Source organism: Paroedura picta, chromosome 10, assembly GCF_049243985.1.
Source record: "Paroedura picta isolate Pp20150507F chromosome 10, Ppicta_v3.0, whole genome shotgun sequence".
Classification (NCBI taxonomy): domain Eukaryota; kingdom Metazoa; phylum Chordata; class Lepidosauria; order Squamata; family Gekkonidae; genus Paroedura; species Paroedura picta.
Window position 1 is genome coordinate 57,652,157 of NC_135378.1, and position 21,040 is coordinate 57,673,196.

Sequence of the window (21,040 nt, forward strand, 5' to 3'; positions counted from 1 at the left end):
AATATGTGGCCTTGACTTAACATGGCCACCTTTGAAGAGAGCCTCTTAATAGCCCCTGAGGGGAGGGATGCATTTCCAAGAGAAATACAGAGGAGTCTGTGTGTGTGCGCGTGCTTTCCTTTGGGGGGGGTCCCATTCTGCCTAATCGCTGGTTGACAGGGAGGCCACAGAAAAGCCCTTCTCACTTAAAATGCTGCTGTGGCCAGCCTCAATGCTCGAGGGCAAATGCAGCCAAGCCATGTGTGTCTCTTCTCCTCAACTCTCTGGACTTTTGAGGTCTACAGTATAAGATCGTTGTGCAGATGACACTGGCTGCTGTTGCAGGGGTTCTTTTGCCTCCTATTTCATCTGCACAACAACCCTGTGCAGTAGGCCTCAAGTGTTTCATCTCCACAACCTATGCGGGAGGCCTTAAATGTTTCTTTTTCACCACAACCCTGTCCACCCTTTAAAGCAGTCATTTGCACCAGAAAAACTGATCTTTACAAAGAAGTGCGGCAGGTCCGCATCTGCACATTTGCAGGCACCTGTGTTTCCTCCCCCACAGTATGCTCCCGGTGCAGGGAGCACCACGCCATGGGGGGGGGGAGGCACGCTTGCTGGTTTGCGGGCACCTGAAAAAGGTTGGGGACCACTGCTCTAAGGTTGGGGACCTGACTGAGTCAAGGGAGGGATTTATGAGAGCAATGCAGGGGAGTCTGTGGGCATGAGCAAGCTTTCCTTTTGAGTGGAGAAGCCTTCCCCTTCAGCCTAACTGTTGGATGACAGGGATGCCACAGAAAAGCTCTTTTGCGTTAAAATACTGCTGTGGCCAGTCTTACTGCTGGAGGTTGGTGAACCTTGGGTTGGAAATATTCCTGGAGGTTTGGAGGAGAGCATTAAAATGGTAAAATGCCTAAGAGTTCACCTTCCAAAGTAGTCGTTTTTGCCTGCAGAGCTGGTCATTATAATCTAGAGATGTGCACCAATAATAAAGGTGATGGTAGAGGCCTACAGGCTGAGGTTGGGGTGGAGCCCACCTGGGCTAAGGGCTTTGCCCAGCCCTTACCAGAAACATTATATTTTAGGGCACAGATCGACAGACAGATCAGCATGATTCCTGTGAGTCTGGAAAGTGCAGTAAGATCTACATAAATAATATTTACAACCTGAAACTGTAAATGGTGAATAAGTAAATGGCTGGAGAGACATAGGAACTGAAGTGCCTTTTCTCAAACTTGGCCTGGTAAATTAACATCAGTATTTGCTAGGAAGGTCCTACAAAATCAAATGCATATGTGGTCCAGAATTTCAAGTGGAGTTAGCTTAACAGGAAGGTCGACAGTGAGACTTTGGGGGAACTAGGTGATCCACTTGTATTAGGCAACAACTTGGCCTCAAACAGGCCACTGGCACAGTTGAGTCCACCTCCAGCCAGCCCTCCGCCATGTCAATTGGTGTCTGCAGTGAGTCTTGGCCATACACTGGCCATATGAATTTTGTTGTGTATCACTGTGCAATATTGGGTGGTGTCTTATCATTAGAACAATATCTTTCATTATGATGATTGTAATTCTGAACACAATCATCTATTGACTTAATAGCCTCACCATGCATGCAATTTGCTGACAGAATAATATGTATGATTGGGCTTTTAAAATACTTCATTGTTATTGTAACTGTGACATGATACAGTTACCTTGCATTGATAGTGGGAGGAACTGCTGAGAGAAGTACTGGGGAAGTGTCCCTAAAATCACCAAGCCACATGAAATGAAATACATATTTGCTTCTTGTTTCTTTTGGATTGTTAAAAATCATATTTGACAGCAGGGAGACATTATTGGTGTTAGGGTATAATCCATTTTTATTGGGGGCGGGGGGAAGAAAATAGAAATACTGCAAAGCCACCATTCTGAAATCCCTGGAGGAAATGTAAGAAAAATGTGAAGCTGACTGGTTGTTAATTTTTTTTTTTACTTAAACAACAATGCAATTTGTTTTCTGCATATCTATAAATTATTTACCCTGACAGAAACTTTCCAACCTGTGGTTTCAGTCTGTTTCTTGTGCTGTGCCTTAGTTATTTAATACCCTTGGAATCCTATCCCTTCTCCTTAAGCTGAATCCTAAATTTTTATTTGAAACAAACTAGGAATGATTTGAACCTTTCATACCTGCAATTTCAATTTTATTATCTCTGACTTCATTTCAAATGAATTGTACATGTTTTTCAACATCTAATATTATTATTAACTAGTAATCAAGCCCGCTGTGACTAATGCAGCGGGCGCTAGGACAGGCAGCCCCCGGCAGTTGCGCAGAGCGTGGCTGCCGGGGGCTGCCTCGGCCAGTGGCCTGACGCGTTGGAGACGCAAAGCGCCTCCCGACGCGTCAGGGCACCGGCAAGGAAGCAACCCGCAAGGAAGCAACTGCTCTGCGCAGCTCACAGTTGCTTCCTTGTTGGAAGGCCGGGAATCGGCCAGGCCAATCGGCAGGCGCGAAGCCCGGCCGATGATTGGCCCGGCCGATGGTCTGTCCAGAGGAAGGGGCCAATCAGGCCCCTTCCTCATCATGGACAAAGCCCGCCCTAACTCCTCCCCCAAAGCGCTTAGCACTTTATTTAGTCCACGGCGCTCGCGCCGCAGGCGTGTTAAGGATTATATTTTTACCCACAATTCCTCTTCAGACTAAGCGTGGGTTACATCAAACCACATGACATGATAAAAATATTAAAAGTACAAAAATACAGTCTAGAATAAGCAATTAAATTAATAACAATTAAAACAATTATGTCCTTCAATGCCTATTTCTAAACTTTCAGCAGCAGGAGGGGAAGACGACAGGAGGGGAAGACTTCAAGAAGGAGGGTAGTTTTATTTGTTGCTGTTTATTGGCCCTCAAACATAGGCTTGGTGGAACAGCTCCATTTTACAAGTCCTAAGGAAGTGTTCTGGTCCCTAAGGGTTCTGATCTCACTTGGGAGGGTGTTTCACCAGGCTGGGACCAGGGACAGGTCAAAAAGTCCAGTTTAATCAGCATGGAATGATTAGATCTATTGTTAGCATAGTTTATATATAAATAGCATACATGATATAAATAATGTATGGATTGCATTTACGTTATTTAATATGCATTCAGTATAATGCTACAGAACCTACACTGAAAGGAGAACTAAAAACAATGAGAAACCTGCAACTATATTTATATTACTTATTATATTTATATACCATCCTCCCCTTAGGCTCAGTTCACAAAGTAAAAATGTGGCAAGGGACTCATCACAGATGAATTGCTCCACCTATTGACTTCTGCTCCCCCATGTCTGTTTATTTGCTCTTCCCTCCCAACACCCACCCTCTTAGTGTCCTCTCCCCACCTGCTCACATGCCTGCCTAATGCCATCTGCTCTACCAGCCTGGTTTATCTTCCTTCCCTTGTGGCTTCCGTCTTTGCTCCTGCCTTACTGTTCATCTATCTAGTCCTGACTAATGCTGAGAAAGATGGGGGAATCAGTTGAGCAGGAGAGCAACTAGAGCTGGCTCAAGCTTTCCCTTCTTGCTTCTTGACATGCCTTCATTTTTTGTGCAACTTATACCATATGGAACTCATACACCAAACCAGGAAGATTTTCCTCTCTCTCCTGATGGAATGGGAATTATGACAATGTGCTGTTAGAAAGTTACAATGCCAACCCTGCTGAAGTCCTGAATTAATCAGATTAAGGAATACATATACAATTCAGCAAACTTTATGCACTATATTTGAATAAAAACAATGGATAAAAAGGGAAGCATAGACAAAACTTTAATTTAAGAGCGAGTAATCACTTTTGAAACTAGAGGTATACTAAACTATTTGACCTGAGCATGCAAAATGCTGATAGATGTTGACGGAAGTGAATGTGTTCATCATTTGTCAAGTTAATCAGCGAACAGCACAATTCCCAAAGTCAGCACCAAAGGCTGATGTCCCAGATGATGGAATGAAGAACTGGTATGCAAATGTTCTTCTATTACTCAATCATAGTTTATGGAAGGTGACAAAAACGGTATTTCCATTCAGCAAGCATTTATCCCTGCTCAGTTCAGCTATGACAGAAGATACTATTTAAATAAATGGGAGTGTGTATGTGTGCTTATGGAGAAAAATATGCTTGTAACTTACTCTAAAGTCTAGACAAATCTCAGCTTTTTGCTTTCAGCTGAACCAAAACTGCATACCTTTTTCGAACTTCATTGTTCTGAGTGTCAAAAGGTGGCTTTGATTTTCAGCATGTGAAAATACAAACTGTAAGGACACTTGTTGGACCCTGTGTAGAAATTCCATTGACTGAAAGAGTTTCATCCAAGAAAATCCTTGGAATGCTGCTCCTGTAGTACTGGTGGGCAGGCAGAAATAACTTGGGAGTATTTGATGTTCGGTATAGGATGGGGCTATTGGCTCAAAAATCCTTCCCATTTGATTTGTAGAAATATTGATGGGATCCAACTCACTGTGTTTCAATGTCTGTCCATCCGTCCCATCTTAGTGATAGGAAACTTCATGACTAGTAATTTCTTTCTCAGTCACACTGGAGTGACATGTAACTGTGAGAACAATAACTCTAATGTGGTAAAAATGTATGAAGGATTACAGCCCAATCCTGAGAGTTGCTGTGATAGAGATGGCCATCCTCCTGTGTATCAGTGCTGCTGATGGATGATTCTCTAACGGGCACTGCTGGACTAGGCAAAGGCCCCACTGCATGGGCCACAGTCATGCCAACATGCCCTCAAACCATGCCAACACGTCCATTAGATGTCATAGGTAAAAAGGTAAAGGTACCCCCTGTGCAAGTACTGGGTCATGTCTGACCCTTGGGGTGACGCCCTCTAGCGTTTTCATGGCAGACTCAATACGGGGTGGTTTGCCATTGCCTTCCCCAGTCATTACCGTTTACCCCCAGCAAGCTGGGTACTCATTTTAGCAACCTCGAAAGGATGGAAGGCTGAGTCAACCTTGAGCCAACTGCTGGGATTGAACTCCCAGCCTCATGGGCAGAGCTTTCAGACTGCATGTCTGCTGCCTTACCACTCTGCACCACAAGAGGCTCCTAGATGTCATAGGGCGTGCAAATTTATGGCCATGACAGACATGAAGAATCTGCAAATCACAGAAAGGCAGCCACATGGAACAGGCCCCAGTGACATGTGAAGAAAGGGACAGAGAATAAAATTAAATTCAATAGGGACAAATGTAAAGTTCTGCATTTAAGCACGAAAAACCATAAACACCAATGTAGGTTGGGGGAGACATGTCTTGGCAATAGTATGTTCACAAAGGATCTAGGAGTTTAGTAGACCATACATTGAACATGAGTCAGCAGTATGACTCGGTGGCTAAAACGGCAAATGGGATTTTGGGCTGTATCAAATGGAGTATTGTGTCCAGATCACAGGAGGTGATGGTTCCACTTTACTCTGTTCTGGTTCAGCCTCATTTGGAGTACTGTGTTCAGTTTTGGGCACCCCAGTTGAAGAGGGATATAGACAAACTGGAGCGTGTCCAGAGGAGGGGTTTAGAGACCAAGACTTATGAGGAAAGGTTTAGGGAGCTTGGTCTGTTTAGCCTGGAGAGAAGACAACTGAGAGGGGATCTGACAGCCATCTTCAAATATTTAAAGGGGTGCCATGGAGCAGATCAAGCAGAGTTGTTCTCTCTTGCCCTGGAGGGATGGACTAGATGTAATTGGATGAAATTAATTCAAAAGAAATTCCATCTAAACATCCGGAAGAAGTTCCTGACAATTAGAGTGGTTTCTCAGTGGAACAGGCTTACTTGGGACGTGGTGGGTTTTCCTTCTTTGGAGATTTTAAAACAGAGGCTGGATAGCCATCTGACGGAGATGTTAATTCTGTGAAGATTCAAGGGGGTGGCAGGTTGCAGTGGATGAGTGATAGGGTTGTGAGTGTCCTGCATAGTGCAGGGGGTTGGACTAGATGACCCTTCCAACTCTATGATTCTATGATTCCGTGATTCTATGAGAGGAGCATGAGCCATGTCCATGACCCCCAACCTCCTTAAAGCAAAGGCCTCCACCAAAAAGACAGATGTAACAATACAATGAAGAGAAGTGTATAATCCTTGTGCAGGGGGCATGCTAATCTTCTCTGTATCATTCCAATGTTAGTATATGTGCTGCGGAAGTGAGAACACTTTTACTCACATCTCATCTGTACCCATTGGCCTGTCTGTGCCTTTCCCACCTTGTATTGTTCCATGAACATGGGACCACTCATAGATACCTGGGGATCAGGTACAGGAGTATCACTCAAAACTATGGCTACCACAAGGCCACAGAACATCACTGAGACATTGAAGTCCTCCAGAATCAATAATCTGGGGAACTGCATAGCCTAGCCTACCCTATGATTAACTTCAAGAAGCTTGACAGGACATCCATCAGTGTGTTATGTGGTCAGTACATGAGGCAGATAGGTAAACTCTCAGTGTGTCCCACATGAGACCTGCGCACTAAATTTCCAGGATAGCTGGAACAAGGAGCGTACAGAAAGAAAAAAAAAATAACATTGTATACTGCTCAAATCCCTCCTCTCCCCAAACCCAGCATTTCCCAGGCTTCATTCCCCAAATCTCCAGGTATGTGTGTGTGTGTGTGTGTGTATAATATGTGTGTGTATGTATAATATGTATAATATATATATACACATATATTCACACATATATTTGCAGGTCAGAAGAACTACTCATATGGCATATGAAGCATAAGTATTGAAGGGGGAAAGACATAGAGGTAAATGGGGCCAAGGAGCAGCAGGGGGCGTTCACAACAACAAGAGAAAAGTTAGTGGGGTTGGAGTGGGGAGAAGGGGCATTTTAACCCAGCAGGCTGTAGTGCTTCAGGTGTATCTTGGAGGCACCAGTTTGAATCACATTTCTGCTAGGAAAGCTCACTGGGTTGTTGTTGTCAGGATAAAATGGAAAAGAATGTAGTAAACACATATGAATACATAAGATTTAGTTGCTAAAAAAGCATACAAAACTGAAACTGTTCTTTTCAATTTGGTACAGATCATTGGAATAGCAGATCTTCAGAAGCACACTAAAGTCTCTCTGTTATCAAATTTCTAGATTGTGGCATATCTCTGTTGGGAATGATGGATTTAATGCAATTAATGCATCACCCTAAGGACATTTGGGGGAGGAAAATTACAGGAACGGGGCAAAGAAGCAGTTTTTGATACTGGGGTGGGGTCAGCCATTCACAGGAAAATAACAACAACAACAACAACAACAACAATAATGTACACATTGTCCTAGGGGAAACAGAGTCTAGATCTTTATAAACTCATAGCACTAAATTCAAAAAAAGATATGGCCGCGCATAATTAAGTTTGCAGCTTTTCTTTTTGATAAAGGTACAGTTAGCTAGAAAAACCTTTTCTGACAAATAATAGGTGATTTCAGTGTGTACATTCTTTCTCCACACTAGCAGTTATTTTGCATATAAATACTATGGCCTACTTTGGCAACAAGTTGTTTTTACACCTCAACTCATAATAGCTGTGATTTATTTTATAGGTTAGCTTTGCATTAGTATGATTTCAGAAAACACAACTTGATCTTTAGTTGTTCCTAGATGCAAATAGGCACACATGCTTTCAGCTTAGCAATTATTTGGCTTTTATCCTTTTCCCTTGGACAAATTCACTTATTATAGTCAAAGCAAAGAAAGAAACTCCCACTCTATCTCCCCCATGCTCATTTAATTAGTTTCTCCCTCAGGCACTTAGGGATTGTAGGATATTATTCCTGGCCTATATCCCTTTGAACCAAATCCCCCTTCAAGGCTCTGGTGCCCTAGAAAAATTGTTAGTGTATATTGAGTGAGTTTCTGAACCAGTGGCTTCAATTCATAGGGCACAAAATTGAAGTTTTTCTTCCTGGCAAGTGCATGATTCTCTGCAGTCCATCACTGCTGAAAAAAAACACTGCTTGTTAGCAGTCAGACTCCACTTCACCCTCCAACACAGTAGCAATGTCACAATACAAAATCATGCCTTCTTGGACTGCAGTGGTGTATGAACCTGAACCTTACATTTCAAGGACCAATAGGAATGAAGAATGGTCATCTGAGATCCATTCAGAAACCATACATTTCATGGCTTCAATGCTTAGTCAATTACTCTGGATCCAAGAACTTCAATCTCCAGATGTATTCCTGGGTGCATCTGAAGAGTGAAAACAAAATGTAAACCATCAACAATTGTACATATACACACTTGACAAATTTATATCCCACAATTCTTAACCCATGTGGCTTCACAAAGCAGCTTATATCAGTTATTTTCCTTCCCTAAATATAAACATGGTGCCAACGTGAGAAACAAACAAAAAATCTGAACAGAGAAGCAACCAACAGACAGGACACCCCCCCCCCATATACCTAAAAAAATATCCATCTTTTTGCACATCTAATCTAGGTTTGTAGAAACATCTGGATTTGGTTAATTGAGGGAATTAAAACCACTTAAAGAAAAATAGACCTTGTTATGTCACATCTCAAGATCCTGGCTGCCATTAAGGGGGTTGCCTAGCAACCTCAATAAACTAGGCTGTAATAGTAGGTGACAGCAATAGCAGCAAGGGAGGAAGAGGAAAGGGGAAAGACTGTGGCAGCAGGAAGAGAGGAGAAAAATAGAGGAAGAAGGAAGCATAGCAGAGGTAGTGAGGGAACTAGAGTGTAGGAGAAGAAAGCAGGACTTCCCACCTCCGTCATTCAGTCTTTATTTCCCTCCCAGACTCCAAACCTCTTGATGCCACCACCTAGACTGATAGGATTTTTCATTAGACTTCTTTCCTCATCCAACCCATTTCCAATCATGGCTGGCAGCAGCAGCATGCAAAACAAAGCTTCAAGATGTTTCAGGTGACTCATGGGATGGGACTGGCAATACTATAACAAATAGCAATACTAGCAGTACTTCCTTGGACCACTAGGGATTGTACCATATGAAGATGTAATTATGAAAAGGCAGTGCATTTACTAAAATATAAATGCCTACACCAAAAATAGCATAGGAATTAAATACAAAATATAGCTAAGTTAGTGTCAGGTTACTGCCTCCCTGCTTTCAAGTACAATAGATATAACAAGCAGGTATGTATGAGCAGCCTAGGAAAAGTCATACAGTTTTTCACCTAGCTAATATGCTTGAGATTTCTAACCTGCAGCTCTGAGAATGATGCCTCCAAACTGGAGCCTCGGGTCAATTTCTAAGATCTAACAAGCCGCATATAACAAGCATGAGTTCAGCTATTACACTCCATATCCGAGCAAAAACACCCAATTTGGTTTCTTACAGCCTAACAGGCAACTTTATCACACATATTATAAAATCACTGTTTTTTGTCAGGATCAAACAGGAAAGGGTGTCTAATGTATATTGTCCTGATCTTCTTGGAATACTGGCAGGGCAAAAATGTGGTAGGTTGAAGTCCTAAGCAGATCTACTCAGAAATAAGTTCCATGTTATTCAGTGGGGCATGCGCCAAGGAAAGTGTTCCCCAACAAGCTCAGGAAAGCGTATATGGTCCTACATTTTCTCCTCACAACAACCCTGACATTAGGCTGAGAGACTGGCCATGGAAGGGTGAAGTATAAATGTAATATTATTAATGCACCAGTTGAAACAAATAGCTATGCTGCTCCATGTAAGAATAATTTCTAACCTCAGTTGCTTTCCAGACTCTGACATTCTGCTTTAATTTTTGAGTCATCACGTAATGAGCTATAATGAGCCCTGGAAGAGTCACAAGGAGAATTTTTGATGTAAGATCAGGAACATCCCAGAAAATTAAGGCGCCTTGATAAGTCAGAATTTATCTAGCAGTAAAGGAGTATTCTGTAATTTATAATATGTGCTTTGATTGATCATCTGGAGTTTGTTTTCCTTGAGACTTTGACGAGAGTTACCATCAAAGTTATCCTTACCTCAGAAACTTCACCATTAAAACTTATTTAAAATAATGAGTTCAGTACAGTGGAAATTATCATTAAGGTGATAAAGGAGGCAGGATTTTTTTTAAGCTTAAGATTCAAGTCAGAGGGAGTTCCAGTGACAAAGAAATGAGAACAAGGGAAAAGATCCAGTGATAACTCTGTTCTAGCCACAGAGTCTCATCTACTGAACTAAATCTGGACTTTAAAAAGGTCTGAAAGGGGTAAAGCTAGTGTGCTACTTTAAAGTCGAATGGGTTTAATTTTGGGTTAAGCTAAGCTGTAAAACAAACTGTAGTCATAGTATGACAAAGGGCAGAGAAGGTTAAGTTAACCCCAAAGTGCAAATTAATCAAGTTCCTTTCCCAACCTTGTAGTTGGAGCCCAGGTGATTTGTAATGCATTTTCATCAATATCAGGTATTCAACAATCTGATGTAATAAGTGGGGGATCTGCAAGGACTTTGAGGAGAGTATTTATTTTCCTATTTCCCATCCCTGAAAGCCCCTATAGCCTTTCCCCTTTTCTGGCCATCTCTCCTTTCTACCCACCTACCTGCTTTCCCATCCAACCAGTAGACCGGTCTCCCTACAAAATAAAGTAGTAAAGATGGATAAGAATTGTAGGTCTGCACAACCCATATAAAAAGTCAGTGTTAAATAGTAGTTATATTATGCTTCATTAAATGCTTATATATCTGGTACTAAGTTGGCAGGACTCAGAAACAGGGTTTTAGTTTGTTTGTTTTTTGTTTTTTGCAGGCAGCAACTCTCTCTGAAATATCTTATGCATTCTGTAAGTTTAACTTAGAGCCACGTTCATTAATGGTTTTTGTACATGTTATGGGAAAGGCATAAATATTGCAAAAGCTGGAAATAAAGATTGCCCACCTTTCTATCTGCCAACATGACACATGATATTTCTTGAACTTCTCTGCATAAGCAATAGAAATGGGCACAAACTAGGAGGAGGGAAAACAGCCAAAAAGACAATACAAAGTCCACTGTAATGGAATCAGTCCCCAGGAATCTCTGCAGTAGAAACTGAAGGTGTAGGAGGATTTTTGCCCACCCCAGCAGAACCAGTGCAGTGTACAGAGTGTCCAGCAATGCCAGTGTAATCAAATAGTGCACAGAAAAATCCAGAACCATTGTAGCAATGCCTGTGGTAATGAGACTGATATCTACCAAAGAATCACACTCCAGGCAAGGCAGGGTGCAAGCCCAGCAGAACCAGTGTTATGTACGAGTGCCCAGCAGAACAAAGTGTCATTGTGGCAATGCCAGCTCAGTATGACTGATGTGAAGTGCAGAATCATGATTCAAATGGGGGAGGGGGAAATTGCAAGCACATAACTACTTCAGTCTACAGAATTCCCAGAGGAACCCAATACCACTACTTCAATAAAAGTAAAGGAGGACTAATGTCAAACCAGAAAATCCCTGCAGTACAAAGAAGTGGGGGAAGGTTTTTTCAAGTCCAGCACAACCAGTTACAACATGAAGAATGCTCAGCAGAACCCATTACCAATGGCATTAAAAAGTTAAAAGGACTGACTTTAAAGTATAGAGTCACACATTTAAGCAGGGGGGGGGGATTTCACATGTTCTGTGTAAAAACATACGGGGAAATAAATGAATGCCAACAAGGGGGGAGGTCTTCAAGGTGACACTATTAGTTTATAACATGGTTGAAACTGACAAGAGTGTTTCCAGGGCTGGAGAATTCTATTCTCTCCCATTGCTTTGAAGTTTGGTAAACATTTTGTATGAGCAGAGATAGTTTGTCTGGAAATGTATCCATTCAGGAACCAGCACAAGCCTCTATGAACTGCTGGAAAGTTTATTGAAAGTATATACTAGTTGATTTGCCACTAACTTCATCATGAATTTTAGTTCATGAGCTGGTTCTTGCCTATCCCTAGTAGCAAAGCGCCAACTTATCCCCTGCCCTGGCTAGGATAAGTGACTCTGAATCAGCAAAGAAAGTTGGAGCTGAGAAGCTCCACAAAAGGACACCAAACATTTAGGAGGGAACATCTGGTACCAAACAAGAACTGGGTGCATCTACATTTGGAGCGTAAGGAAGAAGGACATTCTTTTTACACAATTAGGTCTGGGCAACTTTGAAATGAATGAGGTAAGAATGAGGGTAGCCAGTAAAAGCTTAATTAAACTTTAAGTATCCTTGCATGGAACTCTCAGTGTGTTCACTATTGGATACAAACTCTATAGGCCCAGAGCCCTGCTTAAGGGCCTTATCAATCCTGAGTTATGAAGTCAGGAGAGCACAAGTGCAATTTTGTGCCTGATATGTATATTTTATAGATCTCATTGGGGGAAGAAACTGTGGTGGAATTGACAGTTTCTCATCATTTAGACTACATAGGATACAGTTTCAAATTAGTTTAGTGTACTACAAGAGATACAATGGTGATAGGATTGGGGCTGCACATTTTGTTTGGGCACACCAAGCTAGAAAGCAAAGGCAAAAAAAGTGAAACAGTTGACAAACTCAAAATCTAATTTCTTTCTGACCTTGCAGTTGTGAAATTGTGATTATTGTATTTTGGAATGTTAAATGTCTTATCAGGATGTTAGCTGAATTTCAAATCTGGAACTGTCTGTGGGGAAACAGTGATTTGCTGTTCATGGTAAAAATGAATTTGAAAGAGTGAGGAGAGTTTCAGAGGGCTTTAGGAGAGAAAATAAGTATAATTAGTAGTCTTTAGTTTATTTGGAATTCTAACAGCGGTCACAGGCTTAGCTACAATTATTTGATTTAACACCTGCCATGTTAAGTGAAAAGTAAATTGCAGAAAGGGTTTGTTGTACAGTCATAAAGCCTCGGACCTGTAGGCTGAAGTTGCACGAAATTACGGGATACTGAAAGAATCTTGGCTGAAACATAAGTGGCTGCTCTTGTTATCACCACTCGGAAATCAATAATAGTAAAGCTGTTTTCTTTTTACATCTACTTTTAAACAATGTATCACCTTATTGCTGTAAAGAATCTCCCTATAAAGAATACATTGAGATAAATAAAGCTGCAATATAAACACAAATAAATCTGTCACACTTGTAGAAATCCATTTGAAGCTCCTCCTTACTTAACAACTAGATCTTTAATGGATTGGAAATGCTGTTGTGTGGTGCCACCTCCCAGCAGGCCTTCTGTTAAAACTGCAAACAAGAAACTGGGGTGGGGTGGGGAGTAAAACAAGGAATTAGACATTCCATTTTCTGGATTTCAAAAAAATGAAGAAAAAAAACTTTTTAGCAATATATTCACTATTTTTCTCTTTTAGGAGCACTTCATCTGTTAGGGCCACTCAGAATGAAATCAGATCAGGTTTTTATTGATTGATTGATTGATTTGGTCTCAGGCAAATTTATCCCATCAAGATCTCAGAAGAGTTCACATAATTTTACCCTTCCTGTGTGGTCTCTATTTATTTCTCCAAGAAACCACATAATTCACAAATATATTGTTATGTATATAGCAACAGTGTAGAACCAGGGGACTTTGATACATAAGGCTTATTTGCATTGTGATCTTATTCTTGACTATGCACTCTTACTTCAGAACCAAAGGTATGACTTTAAAGGATTCAATGAAGGTTCAAATAAGAATATTAAGATGAAATCCTCCTACTTCCCCACTCCCTTTCATAGTGCACCATAATTAAACATAGACTTTTTCTATATGCTTTAATTAGTTACTTTCTAAGTTGGATATCTTAATCACAGTTTAAATCTACTAAGCAACCTATTTATCTTCATTCAGATGTTATTCTCAGATTCCTGTCCAGAAATGGATGCAGATGCTGGCCTTTGAGCTGTGACTGCCAGGAGTCTATTGAAGAAATGAGGTGGGAGGAGTGTTAACAAGAAAAAAAATAGTAGTTAAATAGACTTGTACTTCTCATAGATTGTCTGTTCATGACTTTTGAACTGAGTCTAACATCCTGTAACTTCAGCATTTTTTAAAATCCCAGTACTTATGATCCTCCAGAAATTGGTCACTGAACCCTATACAGTGAGTATAGGGTTGCCATCCTCTAGGGTTGGTGGCTGGAGGTATCCTGTTTTTACAAATGATCTCCAGGTAACATAGATCAGTTTACCTGGATAAAATGGTCACTTTGGAATATAGACTATATAGCATTATATCCCACTGACATCTCTCCCCTCTCCAAATGCTATCTAGCCTGTATTCTGATCAAATAAGCATAGCTGGCAGATTACACTTACCATTGGTGGGCCACAAATAATGCAGGTCCAATCACTGCTGCAACTAAAAGGGAGATGCTTTTTTGCATTGATTTAGAGGCTAAAGGATGGCAGAATGCAGCATGGCAAAACAATGAGCAGTCTTGCTCCAGTTATGCAAGTACCCAGGTGTTCCATTTCCAATCCATGTAAGGGTCAAAAAGTGGTTCATCAACTCTGAGATCCTTTGAGCATGCCAGTGCAGTCATAGGACTGGACCGTTAGTTTACATAATGTGCCAGTGTATTTATTCCTCATGTATTTTCTAAAAAACAACAAGACAAATTGAGCCTTTTCTATTGATTTGTTCTTGGAGATGTTAAAAAATCAGTGCTAGGACAATAAAGAAATTGAAAATGTATAGGCCAGCTTCAAGTATAATTTTATGCAGAGGGCATATTAAAGTATATAAAATGCAGAAAGGTCAAATGCAGACATTTTATTTTGTCCAAGTTGGACAAGCAATCTGGTCATGAAATGGATCTCATCTGTCATAGTTATTGCTTTAGATACCCAGTGCTTAAGGCCAATTCTTCTTCAGGCTAGTCTTATGGGAGTCTTTAAAATGGGTCAGTATTGAAGTAGAAGTTTCTCTAGTGTCACCAGATGCAATCGTTTTTGGAAGATATTGGGATTGAAAGAATATGACCTTGGATGTTCCTTTGCTGATTCAATCAACAGTTAATGCATTTATCAGGAAAGAAGAAATAGATGCATTGGCTGGTAAAGTCAACATTATTGTAATAATAATTTCAGAAAACAATAATACAATAAACCTAAGAGGGGGACAGTAGATTGGCAACATTGCCCTCTGATGTCTTGCAAATATGAAGTATTCACATCATTTCTCTTTAGACTGAAACCTAAGAATGGTAGTATTCTTTGCAAAATGTTCTTATTTAGGTAAACAGTTTATTATAGACCCACCTAGGGAACTACTAGCCAGCCTAGTGATGTATAAAGCGTGAGTTTTGTAATGCAAATACAAATAAAACAAACTGATTTCTATGACAAATGTGCAGAGAAACCGTGAGATGAATGGAAATGCCAGAAAAAAACATGGCATGAACCTCACACACATGGCTGCAGTTCACCTTCCAGGGCTCACAGATGCAATGATGGGGGACTCCATGCCATAGAAGGACATATTAGCTGGAGGTAAAGGGGAAGGGTTTATGGCCTATGGCAGGCCCTATGCATGGGCCATCACAGATGCACAGGTTGGGGCATGACAAAGTGAGGGATCAGGCCTGGCCAGATAGAGTCCCCTTTAATGGAGCCCATGCTGTGGCCTGTGGCCTGTTTTTTTCCCCTACCAGCTGTGGGGGAGCTTTCCACCCAGCTCACTTTTTTATGTTTCTTTATTACATATAGGTCTGGCTTCATGGATTCTGTTCTCAGAAAAAAATAATTTCCAAGTGACTAGGTACTGTTTAAAGATCTCCGAAGACTATCTTCAACCCACGTTTGATGTGAGCGTGTATCTTTTTTTTTTAATATGACAAGCAAATCTTAGGCTGAAATTTTCAAATGAGATGGAGTATTTTGGTGATAGGAGCTTAAAATCTTACTGCAATTGAAATATCAGAAAATACATATCTGATTATACCAGCAGGGAAAAAATCTTTTCTTTATAAAGTATATAAATACTTTAAACGCTTGGTGAGATTTATATGCTGTATTTTATCTGAAGGCTAAAAAAAAAAAACAGGCCTACTTCTTCTCTTATTTTGTACCTTCTAGCTAATAAATGAATTTATTCACTTTACTTTTGTTTTCTTTGAAGATTAAAGACATGTCTTGCTTTGTACTAGAGCTGCCTGGACAGTTGACAGCCCATTAAACTAAAGCTGTACAAGCCATACATTTTAAGGTCTTGATTTCCAAAACACAACCCAAAATTACTTGCTGCAGTTGAAGAAGAACAGAGCACTACTGAATCCTGATAGAACACTAGTACCTGCAAAATCATTTTAGAAATGTTTTCAGAATTTTACACATTTAGAAAATATGCAGCTTTCTGAACATAAGTGGTCACAGGATCGTGTCCTCCAAATAAAGTACTAAATAAAAGCCTAATTGACAGACATTTAACAAGGTGGATATACATTAAAAAAAATAATGTAACACTACATCCATAGAGATTTTGATGACCTTGGGCAGGAGGAACTGCCAGAGCAAAGGCACCTGTCTCGGACAGATATCTGGGATACTGTGGTGGGATACTTGCCAATCCCTGTCACCTGGCAAAGTGCATGAGGGCTGACTCTAGAGAGAAAATGTAGTGTTGTGGGTCAGACAGATCTCAGCAATGTTGAGGACTTCATAGGAAGAAAGGACCAGTATAGTGACCAGAGGTAGCAAAAGCAGCAAACAAACAAAAAACAAGAGGAGGAAGTGCAAGGGGCTTTACGCACCGGGATCTTTGTAGCAAATTGGTCACTGAATGAAAAATCACCATTTAAAATAGTGGAATTCGTCGTTATGCATACCTGCCTTTGTAGTGGAATCCAGTTGCGTTTTGTAGCGTTTCCCACAGGCTTCCGGTCTCGGCAGAAATCGCTAGAAAGGAAGCGCTATTGCCAAGCTCGTCCCGCCCCTGGCCGTCAAGCAGCCAATGGGCAGCCGTTAGCATGCTCCCAAACAGCCCCTTTCCCTTTAAGAAAGGTTTTTTTAAAAAAAAAACAGACCCATTGCAACGAATCTGTGTAGATTCGTTGCAACGGAGAGACCCATCCAGCTGCCTAATGTGTTTGAGCTGTCGTTTGATCGTTGCCACGCTTCCTCCGAATGAAAAAAAAAATCCCCCCCCTCTCTCGGGCCCGATTTTCGGCTGAATGAATGTGTAAAAATTAAAGGGAAAATACATCAGCAAACGGGCTTTTCTGTGGTTTGTGCTTAGTGACTAAAGGGGAGGGACTGAAGCCAGGGAAGCCTCTAAACAGAAAGAGGCTCGCTGGTGCGTTTATCCCCACTCGCTCGGAGAAAAAAAAATGGCGATCGCTTCGCCGGAAGATCAGAGAAGAGAGCCAGGGGGAGGGACTTTGTAGAAACCGCAACAATGTTAACGCACAGGTCTTTTTCGCTAGTGTTGCAGATTGGTTGCAGGAGTGTATCGCTTTCTGGAGGGTGAATCCACTTTTGGGGATTTCCCTGAAAGCGCTACAAGGAAGCGCTTTTTGCAGATTGGTTTCAGGTGTGTGGCAGATTGTCGACGACGTTGTGCAAAACAGCAAATCAGTAGCGTTTTCAATTGGCAACCATTGTGCTATTTTGAAGGCGTGCAAAAAGCCCCCAAGTATACCAAAACTTACAGCCAAGAACTTGTACAGAATCACCTCCACTTCCCAGCTCCTATCTGGCTGATGAAAGCCAGATGCTTCCACCCCTCCAGGATCATCTGCATCATTAGGAAGGTGAAAATGCAGGTTGTTTATTATTATTATTATTATTATTATTATTATTATTATTATTATTATTATTATTATTATTATTATTATTATTATTATTATTAATAGGAAGCTCTTTTTCTTTGACTCGTGGACTGAACTTTTGGCTTCCTCATTTTGGACTGGTTTGTAGACCTTGGTCTTGCCTCTTGCTTTATTTGTTGCTTTATTTGCACATCCTAGAAACCCTAGGTAGAGTAACAACACCAAACTTTGCGCTGAATGTGACACATACTGTTCTAAAGTGCAAGATAAGGGGATGAAACTTAGAATTGGGTTAGTAATAAGAGCTTATTCATGATGCCAAATATTAAAAACACAGGTGCTTATATATCTTACATGTTAAATTCTATTAAATAATGCTTACAGTAAAAAGCCTATTTTTGAAGTGGCAATAAGAAGGGCCTTTCCGCACGCCATAAATATAGTGAAATGCTTACCTAGTGAAGATGCTACATTTTTGGTGTTTCACATGAAGTTGCCAACATCCAGTGTCCAAGCAGCAAACCACTAGCTACATTCTCTATTTTAAAGTGCTAGCTGGGGAATCACATTAAGTGCTAGCTGGGGAATCACATTAAGTGGATTCCCCAACCTAAAAGCACAAGCTACAGGAGAGCAACCAGCAGGCCACACACTAAACAAATGTATGAAGGCGAAGAAGCACTGCCTCCAATGTCCCACCCTCACACCCACCTCCTCTCCTTTCTCCTGGGGACAATTTTTGTTTTTCTTTATAAAGCAAACTTCCTGGAGCAATGAATAGGCATACAAGCATGCAGGCAAAGCCAAAAAACACACAAAGTCACACAAAGCATGCCTCTCTAAAGCACCCCCCCCCCCCAAAATCAGGAACAAGATCCTTTTTTCATTATTAAGACTTGTGAGTCCATAAAGGGTGGCATTCGAAAAGCACTATGCATCTATGATTAGATGCATATGCATTTCAACAGAGAAGGATTGAATTAAAAATATATATATTAGTGGGCATCGTGGGCCCTTTAAAAGGTTGAGAAAGGGGATTGGTTTCTTGGCTTGATTGACAGGTGGAATTAAGTTACATGTAAAGTACATTGCTCTCTTCTGCCATATCAAGCAGGCATGTGGAGTGTAAGGAGCGCGAGAAGGTGGTAGACAGAAGCAAGACAGGCAGAAGATGAGGAATTTCCAAAGGGGCAGTTATACGTAGATATACTTATAACATCATTTTTTTAGATGTGCAGAAATGCCCCAATTATATTTAAAGCCCATTTAACATTTATCCCTGGATTTTATGATTGGAAGAGGGCAAGTTTCATTGTTAAATTATTAAACCACCTTTCTCTCTTCCCAAAGCTACCAGTCATGCCACAGACTTCCAAGGAAGAGTAATTGGCCCAAATTCTCTACCTATCCCTCGGCCGACACTCTTTTTTATAAGCAAGGTATTTGATCTTACTTTCAGTCTCACAACAAACAGCTAGAATGGCCCAGGCAGCCATGGACCCTTGTTGCAAGATTCCTTTGCAATCCACTGAACTAGTAATATGATAGCAGAAAATACTGTGAACAAATATTTAATTCAGGGAACTATAAGCATTGGTCAAGAGTTCTAGTTGGTCTATGTATCTGTCACTCCCTGCCTTTTTTTGTCTTTCCCATCCACCTCAAAGAGGGGGGAAAGTAGAAAATGAACACAGTATACAGCCACAGACATTATAGCAGCAGAAAATGGACATGGGGAATTGAGCCCTTTTGGATCTGGAATCTGAAGGAAATTTAATTCAAAATTGTTATCCTACAGTTGATGAAGAGCAACTATTACTTCATTGCTAGTTAATGAAGATGTTCTATGCATTTTGGGTTTTGATATTATATGAATATACATCCCTAATAGGGTGGAGAGGAGCTCCCTAAGCTACCATAACAATGTTGGGGAACAGATAATTAAGCACTTATTTGTACTGAGGTAAAGCACAAAGGACTGAGATGGAATGACTGTTGAAAAGTGGCATTGTATCCATTTTAGATTTCTGAAAATGAACAAAAGAAAATGGTTCATGGACAGAAGGAGGTACTGAACTAGATTCTGTGGAGGGTTGTTAAGGAAATAGTAACTTAAATAAACAGGCTGTTAGACTAAAATGTGGGATTGGCGTGAAAGTTCATCTGTGGTGTCAGGATGCAAGAGGATTAAGAAAAAAGCTCACAAACAATTTATATTTTGCTTGTCAGCAGAAGATGGTAAAATGGTAAAACAAATTCATCCTGAACTGCAGTTCAATGTATAATTTCAGCTTGCTAAGGTTTTTTTTTTTGCTCCCAGCTTAGAACAGAAGCAGCTCGCTTACCACATGCTGAATCCTCTGGGGAGGAAAACTCAACACAGCCCTAATGGTAATTGAGCACAAATTTAATGTAGTGTAAGTGCTTCTCCCACAGTATGACTTTAAAAGCTGGAGGCAAATCATGTAATGTTTACCATTGTCAAGGTCTGCAGCTTGGTATGTAGGGCTGCTTGTAGTGTCAGGACTAGTAATGAGGATGCCTGGCAAATTTTGGTGGCAAAAGCAATATCCTGAAGCCATTAACGCATGGTAGTCAACTGCACCATGAAATTGAAGAGCAGATATTTTCTTCCAGCTTTAACAACAAGGGCAGAATGAGATGGGAATAGGGTAGAAATATTATGGGGCGGTAAAACAGATGGTACTCCAAGTAGAGTACCACTTAGAATGTTTCCATGTTTTTAAACTGTCTTACAAATACAGACTGTTTCTATGATAACTCTTCTCTTCCCTTACCATTTGTGAGGGGTTTTTGACAGATGAGAGCTTTTACATATGTTTTACCCTACCTGAAATCTGAGGTGGTTCAGAGAAAAGTCCACCTTCTACTGCTTTAACATTCTTCCCCTATCCATCCCCTCCAGGCCCAACATTAGCCATGGGGGGCCGTTTACATAACCATAAATGTATGATAAACAAGGGAATCATCTTGGACCCTTGGACCAATAATTTTGAAATTTGGAGGGGGTCAGGGAATAGGCTCCTGGAGCTACCCTGAAAGTTTTGAGACTGTTACCTCAACCCCCCACCTCCCAGGTCCTGGGAAAGGCGGGGGCACCAAAAATCCCATTATAATCTATGGCACCATTGACTTCCATGGGCACCGAAGCTGAAGTGACTGAATTGGGCCCTTCATGCACAAACCTACTAATGATCCCACAAGGGGGGTGTTCAAAAAGACTATGCATCTATGATTCTAGAGCATTGCAATGGAGAGGCATTGCAATGGAGAAGTATGGTTATTAAAAAAATATATTAGCAGGTATCACGGGACCTTTAAACTGCATCAGA

The 21,040-nt window shown here is 40.9% G+C and overlaps 1 long non-coding RNA gene and 1 other non-coding gene across 2 annotated transcripts in view; one reads left to right on the plus strand and one right to left on the minus strand.

The window, feature by feature from the left end:
- LOC143819047 (uncharacterized) overlaps positions 1–21,040 on the plus strand; it is a 242,747-nt gene that overhangs the window by 221,577 nt on the left and 130 nt on the right. The window lies entirely within an intron of this gene.
- LOC143820082 (U6 spliceosomal RNA) lies at positions 6,068–6,177 on the minus strand. Its single transcript, XR_013225228.1, has one exon. It is a non-coding gene; the product is annotated as a U6 spliceosomal RNA (small nuclear RNA).